Source organism: Akebia trifoliata, chromosome 11, assembly GCF_017979445.1.
Source record: "Akebia trifoliata isolate Shusen 1 chromosome 11, ASM1797944v1, whole genome shotgun sequence".
In the NCBI taxonomy this organism is placed as follows: domain Eukaryota; kingdom Viridiplantae; phylum Streptophyta; class Magnoliopsida; order Ranunculales; family Lardizabalaceae; genus Akebia; species Akebia trifoliata.
Window position 1 is genome coordinate 49,107,284 of NC_141385.1, and position 17,164 is coordinate 49,124,447.

A 17,164-nucleotide genomic window follows, 5' to 3' on the forward strand; every position below is an offset into this window, starting at 1 on the left:
AATATCATAACTTGATATGAAACTAATGGACAATTAAGAAATAAAGTATTACTAAATGGACTATTAAGACAAGCCCTGAAACTTTGGGACTAATTAGAAAGAAAACCATCCTTAAGTAGGGTTCGCAATGGGTTGGATACTATCTACTTTCCCGACTAATCCTACCAAAGTTATTCAGGTATAAGTACAAATTTTTTATCCGATTAAGAATTTGGGTAAATTTATCCGAATATTTTTAGGGTCGGATATGGATACACATCCTATCTAACCTGAATACCCGAGTTTAATATGATAAATTCACAATAAAAATATATGTATAACCCAAAATTAAGATTTTTTCATCAACTTAACATAATTGCATAAAAAATCGAACATGAATAATCGGTTATAGAGTTGGATAACGATATAGAAATAACTTCATCTGACCTTGCCAGCCCTATCCATGATAAGGGACTATTAAGTAATTTTCTGTATGAAATAACATAAATAATTGTTTTGTTTAAAAACGATCAGTGTTTTGTAAGTAAAAAGTCGGGGTGCCAATAACAGCTCTAAAAATTAATGAACGAAGAGGGAAACAGTTTCACCCAGATCGATTTCCTTCCATTTTGTGACACAGAGTACTTAAAAGTCAGGCCAGGAAAGCTCCCACCAGAACTGGTCAATCTTACCTACCGCAAAGAAATGTAAAGAGTTATTCAATTCCATACGCCCCTGGTTCACTTTAGCTTTTCTTTGCTTTATTTCCTTAAATTACGCTGAAATTGAAAATGAAAATATCTGGTTTTTAATCTCCTTCATCACACTTTACAGTGATCTCACCCGCTCTTACCTTAACGGTCCAATACCTCCAATATGGGGTTCCATGAAATTGGAAAAAATGTAAGCTTTCCAACTCTCTTACATTCTTCTCCAATGCCCATAATTTTTTTTTTTTGGGTCAAAATTAACAGAGAATTATCATTGCAGTTCCCTTATAGGAAATCGAATATTGGGTCCGATCCCAATACGACTCGGAAACTTTGCCACTCTCAAAACTCTGTAATTTTTATCCTCCATTTCGATAAACCAAATGTTTTTCGAGAGTTCATTCTAAGTGGAAAATTCAAATTTTCAGGGCTGTGAATATAAACCACCTATCTGGAGCTCTACCTTCAGAGCTTGGAAAATCTGGTCAACATAGAGGACATGTAAGGTCTTTCAGCCATTTATGATATTTTTTTTGTTGTTGTATAATTGTTGAATTTTCGAAGAATTATAGAATTTTAAGATTTATTTTGGTATTGTAGATCGTTTTCTTCCAACAATTTTACTGGGGAGTTGCCAAAGACACTTGCTAACCTGATCAACTTGAAAGACTTGTAAGTTTTATTTATTTTAGTGTTATTTAAAGAAGATAGAACTAAGATAATAGTACTCCAACGAGAAGTAAGAACAAAGAGCAGATGAAGAAAATCAATGAAAAATAGTTTGAAGAATATTATGATCAAATCTGAATTTTCCCCCTTCTTATGCTTGTCTCATTCGAACTAATGAGATGCTGTTTTTTTTTTTCCTCGTTCAACTACTATTTTTTTTTTTTTTTTTTTTTTAATTCTTTTGAAAAATTTTCCTTTTCTTTTGTTCTTTTTGTATCGAAAGTTTTTTGAATACTTGAGTTCAATAGTATCTATATTACTATTATGCAGTTGGATAAGCGATAGCCACTTTACTAGACAGGTACCCGATTTTATATAGGAGTGGAAAATGCTTGATAGACTGTAAGGATTATGTTGAATCCACATTTTTGAGATCCTTAGAAATCCCACATTTTCAATAACTTGGCACTGATTTCCTTGAATTTCGTTAATGGCAGAGAGATGGACGCAAGTGGTTTGAGAGGTCCCATTCCTTCTGGTATTTCTCTTTTGACAAAATTAACTGACTTGCGAGTAAAGCCTCCTTATATCATGGTCTTTTAATTATATATTTCACATTCTTTTAATTATGAATGAGTTTGTATTTTCACGGTGATGTTTGATTAAGCAATTCAAGGAGTAGTAAATACTTGGTGGAAATTCTATAGAAGAGTGCTGGGGTGACAGGATTTACTATGATTCTCACAATTCTGAAGTGGATAGGCATACATAACCATAGATGGTTTTTACCCTTATCGTGAGGAAACACATCTATGGTTATGTGCACATCCCACGTTAGACTTGTGAGAATCACAGTAAATACTGTGTAATTTCAGCATTTTCCAATTCTGGAGAATTAGTGACATAAATGGACCAGAAATTAGATTCCCGCAATTAAGACGCAACACCTTAAAAATGCAAATTAGGAACTGTTATAAACCGTTCCCAATCCTATCTAAAACGGTTGAAAGACCGTCTCTCATCGAGGCATTGTTAATGAGTTTAAACGGTTAGAAGTTGTTTCAAATCTCAGGATTTGGAACCGCTAAAAACTGTTCCAAAGCTTAGAATTTGGAATGGCTAAAATCCGTTCCAAATCTTTATTTATAAAACAAAATGCAATAATACAAAACAATACTTTAGACATCGATTTAAAATCCGATGCCTATGAGACTGATGTCTTAAGTCTGAGCCTTTAAACATCGGTTACAAACTGATATCCAAAGTTTTAAAAAAAGTTGAATCTTAAGAAAATAATTTGTAAAAAACCTAAAAGATGCAGAACTCAAGTCACATAATCATTTGATTAAAAGCACTATTCGCTCCCTACTTGGATATGAACTCAATATTGCAAAAGATTTCTAATGTGTCTCTGGGATACAACGAGCCCAATCTTTTGATCATAATTCATCATTTTACAAAGATGGAGAATTGCCGAAATAATTCAATTGGAGTAGAACCAAAAAACATAAGTAAGAAAGAGGGATTAGATAATTATGTATGGTAGAGATTTATTTAGGTTGTGTATTCTAATATGTGTATACATATCCCTTTTTATAGATTTAATACGGTTGTCCAAATAGTCACCATGACCGTTTGCTTGAATAGTTACAATTTTACAAGCTTTTATGGACCAACAATCAATAATTCTGAGCATGGTCAAACCACTTTGGCCAACGGTAAACTCGTTTGAGTACGATCCAACAGTCACTTCGTGGTCAAATCCCTTTGACCAAGAAACATAATGATGAATGAACCCATTCGAATCAAGACCATAGTTCTACACCCATTCCAACCTTCAAGCTCCACGTGACAATGCATACGCATGGAGTGCAACTCAAAAGCATTCTACGCACATGTGCGTGTATGAGTGAAGTATCGAACCACCGCTTAGTAACGAATTATAGTCTTTCCCACATAAATACCTAAGGTAGGTAAGTAAGAAATCTTATTTAACCTCAATGATATTCTTCTCTTTACATCAATGTGGGACTATCTTTTAGGAGATAGATTCTTAACTTAAAATACACTTAGCATACATAATACAAAATTCCCTTCAACTTACCAAAAATTCCATTTAACCGAAGATATAAAAATCTTATTTTTAGTTGAATCTAATAAATATTTGTATTATTGAAATAATTGTTAACACCCTCTAAAACAAGTTTGGACTCAAAATACGCTAAAACAAATACTACCAAAAATAGAAAGTTCAACACAAGAAATGCGTTTGACACTCAAAATGGATTTTTTTTCGCACTCATAGTGTTTCCCGTAAGCTTTTCGAATGGGTATAATAATAGTCGTCCCTATTTACGCTCGTGAAGTTATGCCCGTTTGAAGCTAAGGTGTGCGATTAGTCTTTCCCTTCTTCTTATGGCCCCTCTCGCTCATTATAATCTTTTGCAACTCGTTCTACAACACATGAACAAACAAATTGAGTATTTTATAAAACAAATGTACAAAATTGTTAACTGGTTATCAATTCATTTGTGTTCAGGGAATTAGGAATATATATATATATATATATATATATATATATATATATATGGTAACGTAATAAACTATTTCAAAATGACTATGTTGACACCTCAAGAAAGAATAGATTAGAGATCTAACATTTTCTATTCTAGCTCAAAATATTGTGGGATATTTAAGCCTTTTAAGTGTAGAACTATCTATTACATTTTGGAGCAACAACTTGTAACGAGGTTGGCATTCTAATAAGTGAACATGACATAAAGCATAATAATAGGTACTATTGCTGGATAATAGTAAACAAATGTATGGGAGAGCTGACTTTGGAGTTCTAGACCAAGATAGCACCGAGAGATTTTTGTTTTTATTTTTGCTATTATGTGCGATCAATAGTTTATCATAATATAATTTCTTTTAGAATTACTTTTTTGAATCCAACCCCGAATTTTTTTGGGATAAGTATGATGATGTGGATTTCAATGTGGTCCTTTGACATCTTCTATTATAAGTATTAAAAGTTAATAAAAACATTTATGAAGTAACGTGGTTGTTAACTTTCTTTCGGGATGCATCCTTGTCCTTATCTCTTTTGTGATGCTTTTTTTTTTTTTTTTGCAGAGACCTCAGCTTTAACAAGCTAGCAGGAAAACTTCCAGAGAGTTTTAGAAGTCTTAACAAATTTAGAATTCGTGTAAGTGATCTGATTATTACAAAGCTTAATGATGGCTTCTATAATGCTATTACATTACAGAAAACAGGTCAATCACACAGAATTAATGAGATAATTTTGATTAGGTACTTGACTGGAAATTCGCTATCTGGAACTGTGGAAGAGTGGATGTTGAAAGTAAACTAGTAAGTCCTTCTTTCTGAAAACTTAACTTTCATCTTAACATTGCAACTGTGTAACTAAGCTCAATGTTGTGCAAGGAAAAGCCAAATTTGAATCGAAGTCAATACTGCAAAATTGAATGTAATGTTTCTGCACTTTGTGCTTTGTATGCATTTAAGCTTTGTGCTTTTTTTGCTTTGGTTCTTTTAGGTAGCAGATTTTCTAGTTTGATTTGAAGTTTAGGAAGTTTTGAGATTAGGGTATTCTTAGGGAAGAAGGGAAAGAAGAAAAATGTGGAGAAGAAGAAGATTTGGAAAGATAGAAGAGAAAATCAGGTTTCTCTCCTCATCACATTAAAAAAAAAAAAAACTCAAACAAACATGCAACATGAAATCCAATGGTTGGTATTTATCTTAAGGATGAATAATATATCCTCCAGATGCGTGTTTTATTCTGACCATTGGATTTTGTATTTTAAGGGTAGGGATTGTATGTTTGTTTAGAAATTATCTTTTCTTGAGTCCACGGATCCCGGCTCTCATATGTGTATCTGCATGTGTGTGTGTGTGTGAGAGAGAGACAGAGACAGAGACAGAGAGTTATATAGACCGAAGGTCCATCTATCTCTATATCGAAGGTCCATCTATCTCTATATACCACATGTTCATGTGGCACCCAAAGTAGAGAAGATGTTTAAAATATAGGTTTCTTGACAAAGAATGTTCTATCTTCTGCCCCCTTGTTAAGTTATGGTCTGTATCTCATTTTATGTGGCGATTTGGGGGTGTAGAGATATAATCATCGGATGATTGACCTGCTTCTTTAATGTTTTATCTTACTTTATTTCTCAGTTTGGTGCCGAGCTTGTATTCGGATTGCTGTGATGTCTTTTAATCGAGATTGAAAGCTTTTGGTTATGTCTTGGAGATGTTAAAGAGGGGTACTCAGTTCAAGCATAATGTTGAATTGATTCTAACGGTGGAGGAACTGAGGGATCTTTCATGAAATTTATCTGATGCTAGTTTCATTCAAAAAGGTATAGTCGACACTTTAAGATTGGCCGAGCTGCAAGATCTTGGTTTCTCAGTCCCTTAAGTTAACAAATAGGTGTTATCCCTTCCATTAGGTAATATAAACATCATATTTCCATGGTCTATCCAAATCACATGCTTTTTCATAATATTTACCTATGGATAAAGGAATATGACAATCCTCCTGATTTTACTGTTAAAAGTCCAACTCAATTTTGCAAATGGGAAAAATATGAGGGAGATCATAAAAAGAGAGCTTCTACTAACACACTAATTTTTTACTTATAACACACTATTGGTGTGTAGCTAATAAAGTTGGTGTGCCAATATAAGCCTTCATAAAAATACAGTCCTAAATTTCTTTATTTATTGCCAATGATCCTTTGATTGCTCACCTACTTCAATTATAATTCTATAAACTATATTTATTGGGGCAAACCTAATTGTTTAATAAGATTTTTTATTTTTTCAAGTTGACTAGCTTATCCTCAAGATTCTTATTTAAAATTTTGAGAATTAGATAATAGTCAGGATCTTAGGATGATATTTATATTAATATCCTCCCAGCAGGTCTTTGTACTTATTATCATTTCGAACGATACTTATGAAACTCCACTAGGCTGCATAAGGTGGAGATTTAATGAAAAGCATCTCTGGTTCCCATTAGGGGCGGAGCCAGGATTTTGCCCATGTGGGGGCAACCAAGAGTGGACAAATTTTTGTAAGGACAACTAAGAGTGAAAAAAAAAAAAAAAAAAAGAGTTGTGGGGGCAATTAGGAGTGGAATTTTTTCTTTTCTTTTCTTTTTGTGGGCAAGAGTGATATACTTTTTTATCTTCCATTAAAATCTGTCACAATAGCCCATTAATCCATAGACTTTGCAAACTCTTGTAGGGGCAAGTGCCCCCACATATGAGGTTCCAGCTTGAGGTCATTGCAGCACAGAAGATACCATCCCAGTTGGGTTGAAGCTGTAGTACAAAAGTTTTAAAATTCATCAAGACTCAGACTTGTTTGGATTTCGAGGTGACTTGACTCAAAACTCATGTTAGCTAACTCGTAGAATCAACTTGGTAAATTAGTCTTTTTGAAATATCTCTTCCTCATCCTCCAAAATTTTGTAAAAGGACCTTTAGCAGAAAAATCGTTAATAAGTATAAAAACCGGCGAATTGTACCCACCTGCTTGTTATACCCTCCTTAACATTAAAATATCTAATAGCATACACCTAATAAATGTACTTTAATCGAAATGGTTGATTTCACTTACTTAAAGGTATCGGTTGAATTCTTCTTCTTCTCTCTCTCTCCTTTTTCTAGTCTTCTTCTTTATATTTAGAAAGGTATCAATGAGGATTTTGAGCTTTGATTTTACTTTTTCTCTTACTCTAAAATTTTCAAGCAAGTTGAAGTATTTCACATGAGAAAGTTACATTCAATACCTATCGAATATGCTTTTTAAAATTCAGTAGTTACCATCTTAATCGGTTTTGTAATGTTGGGTAGGGTACCTACTAAACCTGTTTGGTAAGATTCGGAAGGTACCTACCGAATTTTTTTAAACAAGTTTGACCTAAATCAATACTACAAAATTTGTCAAAAAATCTCCGAATTCTTCGATTCAAAACAAGTTTTTGCATCTTCGTTAGTGATTAAAAGTAAAAAATAAATAAATTTTTTTTTAAAGAAATAAGATAACTTGAAATTGAAAAAAAAAACCATAAAAACTTAATTTCCATTGATTCAAAACTCAAAATGAGAAGAACATAAAGAGAGAGAAAGACACAGAAGAAGAAGAAGAATGAAGGAAGAAGAAGTGGGTTTATTGGTCGGTTGGTTGTGGTGTGTGCAATAAGTAAAAACAAAAGGGAAAAAATGTTATTTATTTATTTATTTACAAAAGTCACTTAAAGTGGATGCCATTAGCCATCTCGGTGTATGCAAATAGAGTGACCCAAAAATCTACCATAAACGAACGATGACCATTTGTGATTAATATCATTTTTTTTTTCAATATAACTCGTCAATTTTTGTATTTTTTTTCAAAAATTCATGATTAAATTGACTAGTGATAGTTTCATGAATTAATCACTATTTTTTTCAAAAAGGTGTCAAATTTTGTCACTATGGTTTTGACTAGGGTTGTTCTATTTGCACACACCAAAATGGTGAATTGCCTACTTACTTGCGATACCCACCTTACCTTTAAAATAACTACTTGCACACATCTAATTCTTGATTTCTTTAATAATTTTAATTGCACACACCTGTTGGGTATTGAACGATTACACTCAGACCAAGCTATTGAACGATTATACCCAAACCTAATTTTCCATTAGAGATGTTTTATTAAAATATTTAAAGTGATTAGAATTTTCATATATATATATATATATATATATATATATATATATATATATATATGGGGGCAGTTCATGGGCCATATGTAAAAACATATATAAAAACAATGGTTCTTCAAAATATGGGTTAGAGGTTTTGGATTGAGCTGATTTTTTGCGAGGATGGTCACTATGATGAGAAGATCATCCTTATAAAAAATCAGTTCAATCTGAAACTTCTAAATCCATCAAAAGTGATTTACAAATTATTGACAAAAAATCAACAATCCACATTCTAAATCACTTCTAATGGGATTAGAAGTTTCAGATTAGACTGATTTTTTTTTTCGAATGATCTTCCCATCATAGAGATCATCCTCACAAAAAATCAACTCAATCTGAAACTTCTAACCCATATTTTGAAAATTTATTTATGTTACATTATTTTTACATATGTTTTTTCATATGGCCCTTAATTCGTTCCATATATATATATAAACCAAACATTGTGCCAAACATTTTCAATATATAGGTTAAAATTTTGGAATGGACTAATTTTTCTGTGGATGCTCTTTATTGTGAGTAGATCATCCTCACCAAAAAATCAATCCATTTTGAAACGTTTAACCCCAATTTACAAGTTGAAGAATCATGGACTATCCTATTTTCATAAACCAATTTTGATGGGGTTAAAGTTTCAGAATGGGCTGATTTTTTTTAGGATGATCTCCTCATCATACAGATCTCTTACAAAAAATTAGCTTATTCCAAAACTTCTAACTTGTATGTTGAAAAATGCTTAGCATAATATTTGGTTTTGTCTATATATATATATATATATGGAATGCTAATGTCCAAGACCTCAGGGATATTAGCATTATTCAACATTTTTTTTCAATAATGCCCCCTCTTTATTTTTTCTTTTAGTAAAAAAGACAAAGGTATGTTAGTTTTTTACACAATAAATACATTTATTGTGTCATTAATAAATGCATTTATTATGTTGGCATTGATTGTAAAATCATTATTACAAAAATTATATTTAATTTAAAATATTTAAATGCTTATGATATTTATTATGTAAACAAACATTTATTGTATAAAAGACTAATATGCCCTTATTTTTTTCATTAAAAAATAAAATAAGGAGGGACAATATTAGAAAAAAAAAATGTGTTGGACAATGCTAACATCCCCTTAAAGTATTGGACATTAGCATTCTCCTATATATATAAATATATATGGGTCTCGTTTGGCAGTTAATACTTTATTATGTAAAAGACAAGCATTTATTATGTAAATAACATTTATTATATAAAAAGATTAATATATCATTATCTTTTTCACTAAAAAGATAAAATATATAGGGTTATTATTGAAAAAAATAGTAAAGAATGCTAACGTCCCCATGAGGCCTAGGACATTAGCATTCCTTATATACATATAAGCTTTTGTTAAACGTGTGTCCTTAGGGCACACGTTAAAGATGAATAAATACACATGAGAAATTGGAATCTGGGGGTATTTTGATAAAAATAATATTTTAAGCACATTTTCTATACAAAATTCAATTTCATAATTGTATTTTATTTTATTTTATGGGTAAGCGCGACTTGAACCCCCAACTCCAGATTGCCTTGCAATGTGTCAAACCAACCGCGTTGGCTGTCTGAGCACTCCTAGTTATTGCACTCTAAGGGCACACGTTAACAAAGCCCCTATATATTTTTTATATAATCTTGATGGAGTTTATGTTAGGTGTTCTATTAATATGAACATAAACAACTCATTTCCTAGGGTTGGTTGCCGTAGGATCAGGGATATGGAAATGATCAACACTACAACGTCAACGTCATAGTAGAGTCAAGGCTTACACCACCAACTAAATGATCGCAAGGCAGAATCTCCAATTGGATCAATAAGATAGTTTAAGGATTTAGTCTTGGAGGCTCTACATCAAACATGAAAAAAAAGGATTAGTATTGATTTCTTAAGGATTATAACTAAATCTTTCTTTTTCAGAGAATCATTCGTCAGGGACTGCTGGAGTGTCATCCAATCTCAGCCATTTGTTTCGAACAGTGTCTGACTTTTTGTAGTTTTAGTATATAAAAGTTGTGCTCGCGTTGCTCACAGTCCAACAATCATTTGACATGCGGCATAAATGACATTAGTAATAAGAGATGAAATTTCTCTCTCTTACTCACATAGAAAAATGGAAAATTTCTCATTGGATCACCTTGTAGCATTCAATGCCAATAAAAAATTTCACTGTTGAATTCTAAGTTTGGATACTCGATGACTGTCCATTTTTAACTCCATGGATCAAGTTCGAAAAATAATTTTTTTTTTCCTTTTTTTGAATATGAGACCTTTCATAAAATTTAGAAGACAATTGTGTTAGATTGACATCCATGTAGGCTCCATGACTCATTTTAAGATTTTAAATCTTAAAGTTGAAATTGTGGGCAGAAGGCTTGCGGGCAGGAGAAAGAAATTTTCTCTTTATTGTTGATGCCATCTAATGACTGTTGGACTGTGAGCAAAATTAATAATTATATATATATATATATATATATATATATATGGGTCAGGTTCAAAGGACAACCATTTCTACACACATATAGACAACGTGTTTTGTCTTATATGGGTAAAAATATTTGGAATGGACTGATTTTTTGTGAGGATGATCTCTGTGATGAGGGGATCATCCTGGCAAAAAATCATCCCATTCCAAAACTTGTAACCCCATCAAAATTGATTTACAAAAATTGGACGGTCTATAATTTTTCAATAAAAATTGGACGGTCTAGAAGTTTCATAATGAGCTGATTTTTGGCAAGGATGATCTCCTCATCACAGAGATCATCCTCACAAAAAATCAGTCCATTCCAAACATTTTTGCCCATATAAGACAAAACACGTTGTCTATATGTGTGTAGAAATGATTGTCCTTTAAACCTGACCCTATATATATATATATATATATATTATATATATATATATATATATATATATATTTTAAATAAACTATCCTTCTCAATATATTCCTAATTTATCTGGAACAGTACCTTAATATTTGAGTCCGACTATCCTTACAAAGTTAGCTAGGATTTCATCATAAAACATGATCTGATTCATCGATTCATCAGAGTTGTAGAGGACAAAATTATTTGAACTTCGAAAAAAAAATTAAAAAAAATTATTTTTCTCCATTGAATTTTAATTTAAAATTTTAGAGTTAGGAGGAAGTTTGATGGCCAGTCATTTCCAAAACCTTAAATTAAGTCCAAGAAAATTGTTTTTCAGATATTTTTTTTTTCTTATATGAGTATTTCAATGAAATTTAAATTGTTGTGGGTTGGATTCCTAATGTAGTAATTTATTCGATCAAACTTTTACAAAGACCACACCGACAATGTGCAATTCCGATTTATATTTAAATTGGTGTGGAATTAGTAAAAATTGGTGTGGCAATAGCAGGTCTCTTAATTAATGTTTCTCTCTCCTTTATATATGCATATATTAGCCTATACTTGACAGATTGTGTTCACTCCTCTCCGCCACTTGTTTCTTCTTCTCTTCTCCAACAAATCTCTCTACAAATCAAACAAGTTTTGTATCACATCATCTAATCCAACGGCCAGATTTACATCATCATAGTTCTCTCCAACCAAAGCTCGGAATCTGACGATGTACGTTGGGCGGGTTTTCTTTATTTTTGGATCATTATTGAGTTCAGTTACTTCGAACCATTAGCATTCCAAGCGACGACTCTTGATCCAAGAGAACGTAAGGCAAATTTTCTCAATTGTGACTAAAATCTCCCTCTAGATTGCCAAACTTACCTTCATTCTAGAGTGGGTACTTTCGGTATTTCAGAAAATTTCTTAGTTTAATACTGTTCTATCATCCATACCTGAAGAAGACATGGAGTGACTGAACTACCCATTCGATTCTTGGGAAGACTTCCATATTTGGTCTTCAGAAATCAGGGGTGATATAGTCTTTTTGAATTTTTTTTTTTTTTGTTTATTACAGTGGATGCTCTAAAAGAAATAGCGAATACGTTGGGGAAGACGGACTGGGACTTCACCGTAGATCCATGCAGTGGATGGAAGAAGAATCTCGAAGAAAGATTCGAAAACGCCGTTACTTGCAATTGCACGATACCTAACACCACGACCTGCCACGTCGTCAGCATGTAAGTGAAGGCTGACTGCTTTAAGAAACAATGTTATAAAGGATGAGATTATTAAAATAGATTTTCTAGAGATAATTAAATCTGGTGAGCTCGATTGATAATTATTATTATTATTATTTTTTTAATGTTAAGCTCAACAATAAAAGTATTGAACTCAAAAATAAAAATGGTCAAACACGATGTTTTAAAACCCACCTGTTTTTATTTTATCAGTTTTTTCAACTAAAATATATATAGAAAGATCGACTTAAAATTTGACATAATGATTTATGTGACGATTTCAAGCCAAAAGAATCATCCTTAATCGATTTTCATCTAAAAATAAATTAATAGAAAAATTCTTTCTTTATTTTTTTTTAAATCATCGAAAAAAAAAAAAAACTACATTTAAAAGTTCAAAATGTGAAGTATATTGTAAAAGTTAATTTGATAATAAATCAACATCGATCACGATTTTGATATTTAACCCACAAAATAATAATAAAAATATGGGAAAATGGAAAAGACAATGATTTTTTACATGATTCGACGAATATGCCTACGTTTACGGATTCGGGGAGTCGTTTCACTATAGATCTCACGGTTACATGACGTCTTCACCTTGCTCTCTTCCTCTACCTTCTTCCTCTCTCTTTTCCTCTTTTTTACAATGACCTCAAGGCTTTTAAATAGAAAAATCCTAAGAAAAGTACTAATCCTAATTAAGTTGCAATCGACCATATTATCCTATCCATATTAATAATTATATAATAAAAAAAAAGGGAAGAATACTTTTAAATTAGGATTCTTCCTTAATAAGATAGAATTCTCTTCAAATAATGCTACGTATTTGTCTCGAGATACGTGTTGATGTGAATGGACGATCCAAATAGGAGACTATTTTTCTCTCCATATATATATCATTTCCATTCATCATTCACGATAAAAAATCGTCGAAAATGATTGAAATCATTATTGAAAAACTTAAGTATATGAAGAAGATGAAAAATAAATAGTTTCGATATTTAAAAAAAATATCATAGCTTGAGATGAGGTTGATGGACCATTAAGAAAAGAAAGTATTACTAAATAGACTATTAAGAAAAGTCCTAAAATTAGTGACTAATTAGAAAGAAAACCATCCTTAAGTAGGGCTGGCAATGGGTCAGATAATATCTATTTTTCCGACTAATCCTACTCAAGTTATTCGGGTATGGGTATAAATTTTTTATTCGATTAAGAATTTGGGTAAATTTATCAAATATTTTTAAAGTCAGATATAGATACACATCCTATCTAACCCGAATATAAATAAATGTGTAACCCAAAATTAAGATTTTTCTATCATCTTCACAATGAGATATATATATCCGAATTCAATATCTACTTGAAATTTGGGTAAATTAAAAATTTTCCATCATCTTCACAATAAGGTATATATATCCAAATTCGATATCTGCTTGAAATTTGGGTAAAAGTCGAATACGGATAGATAATTGAAATTAAAAAAAAAAAAATTTTAAATAATACTCTTGCAAAAGTTAGATTATGTATTTAAAAATTTTAAAATAATATTAAAAAATTAATCTATTTTTGTAATAAATGTGTGACTGCACACTAGTGGTTATATAATTAAAACGTTACATTCTTATTCAAATGCAGGGTCATCTATCAGATGGTACTATAATTGCGGTGAAACAACTTTCTTCCAAATCAAAGCAAGGAAACCGTGAATTTGTTAATGAGATTGGAATGATTTCTGCTCTTCAACATCCCAATCTTGTAAGGCTTTATGGATGTTGTATCGAAGGATAACAATTGTTGCTAATATATGAATACATGGAAAATAACTGTCTATCCCGTGCTTTGTTTGGTAAGTGCAACATCATTTGGTTTTCACTAATTTGTTCCAAGTAGTAGGATAGGTAATATTGTTTAGACTGGTATGTTTAATTTTTGTTGATCTGATGATCTAAAGGTTCCGAAGAATGTCAAATTAAATTGGATTGGCCGACAAGGCACAAGATTTGTGTTGGTATAGCAAGAGGTCTTGCTTATCTCCATGAAGAATTAACACTGAAGATTGTTCATAGAGACATCAAAGCGACTAATGTACTACTTAATAAGGATCTTGAACCCAAGATATCTGACTTTGGTTTGGCCAAACTTGATGAAGAGGATAACACCCATATTAGCACTCGAATTGCTGGAACTCTGTGAGGCACCGTGCTTATATTGCTCTTAATTTATTCTGATTTCTAGCCTTTATGTTTATTTATCTACCTTAAAGCTATATAATATATATATATATAGGGTTAGGTTCAAAGGACAACCATTTCAACACACATATAGACAACATGTTTTGTCTTATATGGACAAAAATATTTGGAATGGACTGATTTTTTGTGAGGATGATCTCTGTGATGAGGAGATCATCCTTGCCAAAAATCAGCTCATTATGAACTTCTAGACCGTCCAATTTTTGTTGAAAAATTATAGACCGTCCAATTTTTTGTAAATCAATTTTGATGGGGTTACAAGTTTTGGAATGGGATGATTTTTTGCCAGGATGATCCCCTCATCACAGAGATCATCCTCACAAAAAATCAATCCATTCCAAACATTTTTGCCCATATAAGAAAAACACGTTGTCTATATGTGTAAAATGGTTGTCCTTTGAACCTGACCCTATATAATATATAATATATATATATTTCAGAATTTTATGTTCTACCCAAAAAGAGCTATAGATTTTTTTTCCCCTTCTACAAGTTTAAGAACTTGAACCTATTATCATCTAAGCCCTGTCCTGAATTTATGGGGATGGCTTAACAAATCTTGTTCCTTCATTCAATTCTATCGAAAGGGATGTCTTCTATTAGTTGAAGTATCTTTAAATCAAACTCACTACCTCAGTCCATCTCTTTTTTTTATCTTTTTATTTTCAAACCTTCAGCTTGCATGCTCATTCGACCCTAGATCTTTGGAATAAGGCTTCTATGATGATGATGAACGTAAAAGATCCTTCTTATTGGGGTTGTTACCTGTCTTCGTTACACATAGTCAGATCATCTCAATCAACTTTCTCTTAGTTTGTCAGGTATTGGGGTTACTACCACATTTTCACAAATGCACTCATTTCTAACACTTTTAAGTCCTTCCACTCATCTTCTGAGCATCTTCAACTCTATTACGCTAAATCTATAAGTGTGTTCCTTGAGTACCCAAAACTTGGCTCCAAAAACATCGTTGGCCTTATTTCTTTTTATTTGACTGGGATGTATCTATCATATATAATTCCAAAAACTCATCTACACATTAGCCTTCCAACTCTAATTCTATCAGCCACATCCTCAATCTCTCCATCTTCATGGAACTTTGACCCATTGTACCAGTAAGTAGACATGATAATTTTATTGGTTGAAGCACGCATATTACAACTATTATAACTAGCTCCTCCCTCATGCACACCAAATGTGACACATGATAATCTTGATTTTTGCAGTGGATATATGGCCCCAAAGTACGCTTTGAGAGGTTACCTTACCGACAAAGCAGACGTCTACAGTTTTGGAGTTGTTGCCTTGGAAATCGTCAGTGGAAGGAGCAATATAAGTTCTAAGTCGAAAGAAGACGGCATTTATGTTCTCGATTGGGTAATTTAGATCTATAATCCCACTTTAATATAATTTTTGCTTATAGTTAATGAACTTTATGTGCTTGAACTTGATTTCCTGATACTCAAATCATTTACCACTACCCTTTTTTTAAGGCATTGGTTCTAAAGGAGAGAGGAAATTTAATGGAGTTGGTGGATCCAAGGTTGGGATCTGAATTCAACAAGGAAGAGGTGTTGGGGATGATTAATGTGGCTCTCTTATGCACTAATGCCTCTTCGATACTTAGGCCTACGATGTCTACCTTGGTGAGCATGCTCCAAGGTAGAACCATTGTTGAAGAGTGAGTTTCTGATCCGAGTATCTCTGGTGATGATTCGAAATTTGATGCCATCAGAAACCATTTTCAACAAAATCAAAGTCCGAGCATAAATGAGAGTCCAACCCAGAGAATGTTAGATGGTCCGTGGACTGGGTCTTCCACATCGGCCAAAGATCTCTACCCCTTCAAGCCAGATTCCAGTTCTTGAAATTACCGAATATAGAGTTGTGAAAACTATTTTGATCTGTCTTTTGTTTTCACATGTATACATAAACGTGTATTTTATCCTTTTCATTATGATGATTGTTGCTCAACATTAATGTATGTTTATGAAAAAAAGCTTTTGTTTGAATAAAAGAAGAGTTACTATTGCCACACCAACTTGTACTATTGCCTCACCAAGTGCAATTCTTTGGTGATTTACATAAGAACTGGTGTTGCATTAGTAAAAGTTTGTGTGGCAATAGCAGCTCTCTTTTTTGAAACCAATGGTTCAACCATTGGAACCGATCGAGTCAACTAAGCATGACTTTTAATTCTAAAGAAAATTTAGTCAAAAAAAAATCTGCCACGTCTATATCTCTTTCTTGATATTTAAACCATCTTACATTGAAGGGTCAGTTTCCAAAACAAAGCAGCCTTCAGTTTCAAAGAGGGTAGTTGAGATGCATTAATACGTCACTAAAATTTACTTTACTACCTAAAATGCCGTAAAAAAAATTCTTCCAAAAATATCCTCAGTTCATATTTTCCAGCTATTTTAAATGCATCTTTAACCCGTGCCCATTAATAAAACTCAAAATCTTTAAAGACTTGAGTAACCTAAAATGGGATGATTCCCTTAACTTTCTCTTTCTTGGGGATGTTATTAGTTATCATTTCATTTATTAAAGAATATTTTATTTAAAGAAATTTAATTTTGTAAATCTTATATTATAAATTTATTTATAATATATTAATATTATA

At 32.1% G+C, this 17,164-nt stretch overlaps 1 long non-coding RNA gene and 1 pseudogene across 2 annotated transcripts; both read left to right on the top strand.

Moving 5' to 3' along the window:
* Nucleotides 1-614: 614 nt before the first annotated feature.
* LOC147392355 (uncharacterized) lies at nt 615-10,629 on the top strand. Its single transcript, XR_015182656.1, has 10 exons — nt 615-686; nt 814-882; nt 970-1,041; nt 1,118-1,190; nt 1,290-1,361; nt 1,689-1,896; nt 4,494-4,566; nt 4,671-4,730; nt 5,559-5,833; nt 9,889-10,629. It is a non-coding gene; the product is annotated as an uncharacterized LOC147392355 (long non-coding RNA).
* A 1,247-nt stretch (nt 10,630-11,876) lies between these two features.
* Nucleotides 11,877-16,567, top strand: LOC147392356 (putative LRR receptor-like serine/threonine-protein kinase At1g07650; annotated as a pseudogene). Its single transcript, XR_015182654.1, has 5 exons — nt 11,877-12,280; nt 13,922-14,132; nt 14,238-14,475; nt 15,765-15,915; nt 16,032-16,567. The product of XR_015182654.1 is annotated as a putative LRR receptor-like serine/threonine-protein kinase At1g07650 (transcript).
* The last annotated feature ends 597 nt before the right edge of the window (nt 16,568-17,164 follow it).